Source organism: Bidens hawaiensis, unplaced genomic scaffold, assembly GCF_021521415.1.
Source record: "Bidens hawaiensis isolate Kalapana, Puna unplaced genomic scaffold, B.hawaiensis_p1.1 tig00041190_1, whole genome shotgun sequence".
NCBI lineage: Eukaryota > Viridiplantae > Streptophyta > Magnoliopsida > Asterales > Asteraceae > Bidens > Bidens hawaiensis.
Window position 1 is genome coordinate 104,865 of NW_027497290.1, and position 5,705 is coordinate 110,569.

Genomic DNA, 5,705 nt, shown 5'->3' on the forward strand with positions numbered 1-5,705 from the left:
ATTAGCAAAACCTCATAAATGATATTTATACTTTACTCTAAATTAATTCATTACTAATGTCTAGTAATACTTTTGGGCTGCATTATGTTGAGCCAACTAAAAAATTAATAATATAAGTGGGATAAATACAAATATGAAAATGGACAAGTGGTATTTGCTAAGTTGTCGTCCTCGGCATGAATCCCTATTAAATTGGATCTCAATCTCTATGATTAGATTACGACCCTAAAAGATTTCATAGATCATAAAAAACTATATTTCTTTGATAAAAAATTACATAAAGATAATTTACTTTTATTAATTAAATAATATGATTACAATAATAAGAGTTGTATTGCAATATTTCCAACCCATAGTCGCGCGTGAAAGTGAACTCCACAGATCACAAATTTTCTGTTTTGTGTTTTTGAAAAAGTAAAAAAAAGATTTGCGGACGTGGTAGTTGGAAATGGCTATTTGTTTTCGGGTTTGATATTGAAGTTGAGTTGCAAACATTTGGCTTAATCATTTTTTAGACGGTATCAAACTGTAAAAATTCTTGTGAGCTCGAATCCTTTTCCTTGTCGTAACATGAACACACGATTTTTTTTAAACTCGAATCCTTTTCATTGGTTATGATCGTTGGGTGATGGAAACATTTTTAGGGGAAGAAAATGGTGTGAAATTAAAGGGCACAGGAGGAGGATTAGTATGTGAGGAGATTGATGTTTTAACCATTACGACTATAAAGTAAAGCCGTTTAAAAGTAATCATACTTTTACGTCTACAAATACCTATCTCACAACCTATTTACAATATTTCTAAACTCAAACTCACAATCACACACTATGGATAGAATACCATTAAGAGTTTGGACCTACGACAAAGAAACCTCATTGGCAGCGACTGTGATGAATGCCTTGGATAACCAAACTTAGGAGCCGAATTTTGGACTACAAGTTTAGCTGAGGGATTTGAAATGCAAGATTAACGTGTTCAATGAACTCTACAATCGCGCACTTGATGGATGAATGGAGGATTAAGCACTTGTTGATGCCCTTCGTGAGTAAATACACAATGATATAAATGCATTAAACACTTGGCAGCATGGAATATTCTAAAAGATCATACACTAATTCAACCCCACGACATGACGATTCCACATTTGTTTTTGTTTGAAAAGCCAATATTAATAAAATCAAAAGAGTAACCACGTACTAGACACAAGCAGCCGACACGTTATTGTATTTATTGATTGAACATCTAACACGTTTCTATGCATGTAATATTCTTACTTCGGTATGCAAGAATTTCTTCAACTGACTCGAGATTGGCTCGTCTAGTAAGTGTTCAATTTCTAACATATTAATCTTATTTCTTTACTAAGTTAAAGAAGTAAAATGTTACTTGTAAAATAGAATAATCTGAACTAGAATGTAATTTGTAGAATAGAATAATCTGAACTAAAATGTAATTTGTAAAATAGAATAAGAGATCTGTTATTCATACGCCTTTTATAGGGTGTATATAAAAGATAAATGTGTGTTAAAAGAGTGTATAAATATAAAAAAAGGGTGTGTGAATAACCATTGCTTAAAATAATTGATTATATTATATAATAGTGGTCCATTAATTATTATGTTTAGCATGTGATTGATTGGATGCTAAAGAACACACAACTCAAAGTTACTATAGATAGAAAACTTATAGTTTCTAAATTAAAAATCTTTTATTGTGTTTGTTACCTCTTTAACATTTTACGAGTTGCTATTAAACAATGCTCCTACCATTAGAATATTGTTAACTTTCCTATGTAATTAAAAATTGTATGAATTGTTTATACAAATAAATTATTACTACTATCTTAATTGAAAACGTGGGGTGGTAGGTACCATTTTGATTTACCAGCTAATAATATAAATTATTGATAACATAAACATAAATTACGAGATAAACTAAAGAAATAGACAAGTGGCACATGCTACTTGTCTTCCTTTTGTAATATTTTAAGCCAATTCTCACTAATAAGTAGTCGCTCAAATCTTGCTTTTTGAATCACACATCTTTCTTCATCATGTCTTCTTCACTGCTTCCACTTAGCTCTTCTTTCACTTCCACTAACACCCAACGAGCCTTCAAGACTCGAACCAAACAAACCCAAGGGTTCAGAGTCTCATGCAACAATGCACCTGATAATAATAACAACAATGACAAGAAACTTGTACTCCCTGAAGCACAAAAGCTTGTTTTGCCCAATGTAGACCGAAGGAACTTGCTCGTGGGTCTTGGCGGCATTTGCACGGCCGCCAACCTCGCGTCCATGCCAGGGGCAATGGCTGCTCCCATCACAACTCCTGATATCACGTCCATTTGCAAGGACGCGAGTGATGGGATTAGAGACAAAGAAAACGCCAAACGGACAATAAAATGCTGTCCTCCTAGCCTTGGGAAGCAGATTCAAGACTTCAAGTTTCCTACCGAAAGGACGGTGAGGAAGAGATGGCCAGCACATGCAGGGACACCAAAGCAAGTGAATGATTATATCAGAGCCATTGAAGCCATGAGAAAACTCGACGACAATGACCCACGCAGCTTCGTCAGCCAAGCTAAAATCCATTGTGCTTATTGCAATGGAGGGTACAATCAATCCGATAGCGGTACTGGTTTCCCTGATATCAACATCCAGATTCACAACTCATGGCTCTTCTTCCCGTTCCATCGCTGGTACCTCTATTTCTACGAAAGAATACTCGGAAGCTTGATTGATGAACCCGAGTTCGCCTTACCTTTCTGGAAATGGGACGAACCAGCTGGAATGCCGTTTCCAAGCATCTTTTTGCCAGGTGAACCAAACCCCTTGTATGACCAATACAGGGACCCGGCACACATCGCAGACGGGCTATTGGATCTGGACTATGATGGCAAGGATAAGGACATCCCGGATCAGCAACAGATATTATGCAATTTGAGTACAGTGTACCGAGACTTGGTTAGGAACGGAGGTGATCAACTCAGCTTCTTTGGAGGCAAATATGTAGCTGGGGACTCCCCTGTTGCTAATAGCGCCCCGTCAGTTGGATCCGTGGAAGCTGGTTCTCACACTGCTGTGCACAGATGGGTAGGTGACCCAAAGCAGCCTAACGGTGAGGACATGGCTAACTTCTACTCCGCGGGTTATGACCCTATCTTCTATGTCCACCATGCAAATGTCGACCGTATGTGGAAGCTATGGAAGGATTTACGCCTTCCTGGACACGTTGACATAACCGATGAAGACTGGTTAAACGCTTCATATGTGTTCTATGATGAAAATCAGAATCTTGTGCGTGTGTATAACAAAGACTGTGTCAACATTGACAAGCTCAAGTATAGTTACATTGAGAACTCCAAGGAAGTGTTCCCATGGCGCAACAGCCGACCTACCCACCGCCGAAAGAGTGCCCAGGTTGCAACTACTGGAGATGTGAAGACTGTGGAACAAACCAAGTTCCCGGTGCGTTTGAACCAGATCTTGAAGGTTCGTGTGAAGCGGCCGGCTGTGAACAGGACTAAAGAGGATAAGGAGAAATCCAATGAGGTGTTGGTGATCGATGGCATCAAGTACGACGGTGGGAAGTATGTTAAGTTTGATGTGTTTGTGAATGACAAACTTAAAGAAGGTGAAATCACGACGCCATGTGATCCTGAGTACGCGGGTGGGTTTGCACAGATTCCACACAGTGGTATGAAGAACATGTTAATGAATAGTGCTGCAAGGTTTGGGCTAAATGAGTTGTTGGACGACACAAATACTGAAGGCGAAGAGTATGCAACCGTGACATTGGTGCCAAGGACCGGGACCGATGATCTCACCGTTGGCAAAATCAAGATCGAGTTGGTTCCAGTTGCTTAAAGCCTAGATGCTCATGATGGTCTGGTCGGGTCGGAGTCAGAGTCGGAGTCTAGAAGGCTTGGTTGAAGGTTTCCGGTTGTTTCTGTTTGAATAAGGAGTGGCCACCCAAAGATTGTTGAGTCTGGAGAGTTAGGAAAGTTCTGATCTCTTTAAGTTTGTTTCTATTTGGTCTTGTAACGTTATGTATGCCGAGTTTTATGTGTTGAATAAACATCTGTCGAATCTACAATTATTTATATGTGTGCACCAAGTTATTTATCCAGCATTGTGGAATCAAAACTTCCAGGTTTTGATTAGTACAAGGCTTAAGTATAAGACAAACTGAAAAGGATAAGACTATAAATCCCTGATAAGACTTCTAATGTGAACAATTAATGTACCAAACATATCTCAAACTCCTTTTTCCAAACATCAAGGGATATCGATAAGACTATAAATCCCTGATAAAACTTCTAATGTGAAATGATCCCTGGAATCTTGCGGCAGTTACCTGGTTATAATGACATAATGACAATGATGGTGACCGTGATGGCCTTAATTCAAGAATAACGAACACATAATGTTTATCGAAAACTTTGCACCGCAACAAGTTGCTAGCAAGAAAACTATTAAACCCTAATTAAACCATAACTTACTAAAAAACCGGGCCCGCCCCTCACTTGGTTCACTTAGAAATTACCGGACCTCCATTCACCCCTAATTAAACATAATATTTCTTCTCTCTACACTTTCTCTCTCATATTTGCATTACTGATTCCACAATCCGAGTGTCGTGTGTACTATTCCACGGTTTCACGACAAGGATTGATCTGATAGTATTGCTAGATCTATTTCCAAATCTGGGAACTACACCCCTTAATCCTGCAACCGACCCGTCCTCTAGCTCTTTTCACGGATTAAACCACACAGGTCATGTCATGACCGTTTTTTTTTTCTTGTTTGTTTATGCAACTATTTTTACTTGCTACCGCTTTCTTCCACTTTATATTATACTTGATTCTTTCTTTATTTGTACATTCTCTAACTCGAAATCGAATTTCTTGCTCTTGCTCTAACCCAAATTAGGTTTTTTGCTCTTGTTTTTGTAGGGGCCTGTTTTGTTATTTAGTCTTGTGTATTATTCTGTTCTCATCACGATGTATTGCTAGCTTTCCTTTGTACGCTATGTATGTTTGGGCCCAAGACTATGTAAACAAAAGCCCAATGGGCCGTGAATAATGAAAAAATGGTGCATGGAACTTGCACTATAAATAATGCAAGCTTTCATGCATACAACAACCTTTTTGTATATCTTATCCATACTTTCTCACCTACTTTCCCATCTTCTCTCATTTCTTCCCATATATGGTAATAAACCAAGCACAACAAGATCCGAGTTCTCGGTTCTTAGTGAGTGATATCCGCAAGCGCACGAGTGAGATTGATCCAAGAACATTGTTGTTTGATCCTGTCTCCTGGACTTACAATTGGTATAAGAGCTTTCGCCTCTACCAATTGAGGTTCTTGGCTCACAACCTTGTATTTTGGTCTTGTTTGAGTGTTTGTGATGTGTGATTTAGTGAAACAAAGTATGTTGAAGTGTTGCAAGTGAGTTCTCGGCTTAAAACGTGTATTTACAAGCTTGAAAAATGGTTAAAAGTTGAGTTTGAAGTGGTTAAAGTAGGACTGTTCAAAGGGTATGACCCCTTTACCTTTTTAGGAAGAAACTTTGACCCGAGATCCTACACTCTAAATAATAAAATGGTCGAGTATAAATAAGGGTTTAATGAGTCCAATCCTTTACCCTTTAATGGCAGTAATTACATCTTATTTTCAGTATCTACTAGTTTCATGT

The 5,705-nt window shown here is 38.2% G+C and overlaps 1 pseudogene; it reads left to right on the top strand.

Annotated features, from left to right (window-relative positions):
* The first annotated feature begins 2,013 nt into the window (after positions 1–2,013).
* On the top strand, positions 2,014–3,881 carry LOC143592763 (polyphenol oxidase I, chloroplastic pseudogene; annotated as a pseudogene).
* Positions 3,882–5,705: the final 1,824 nt, after the last annotated feature.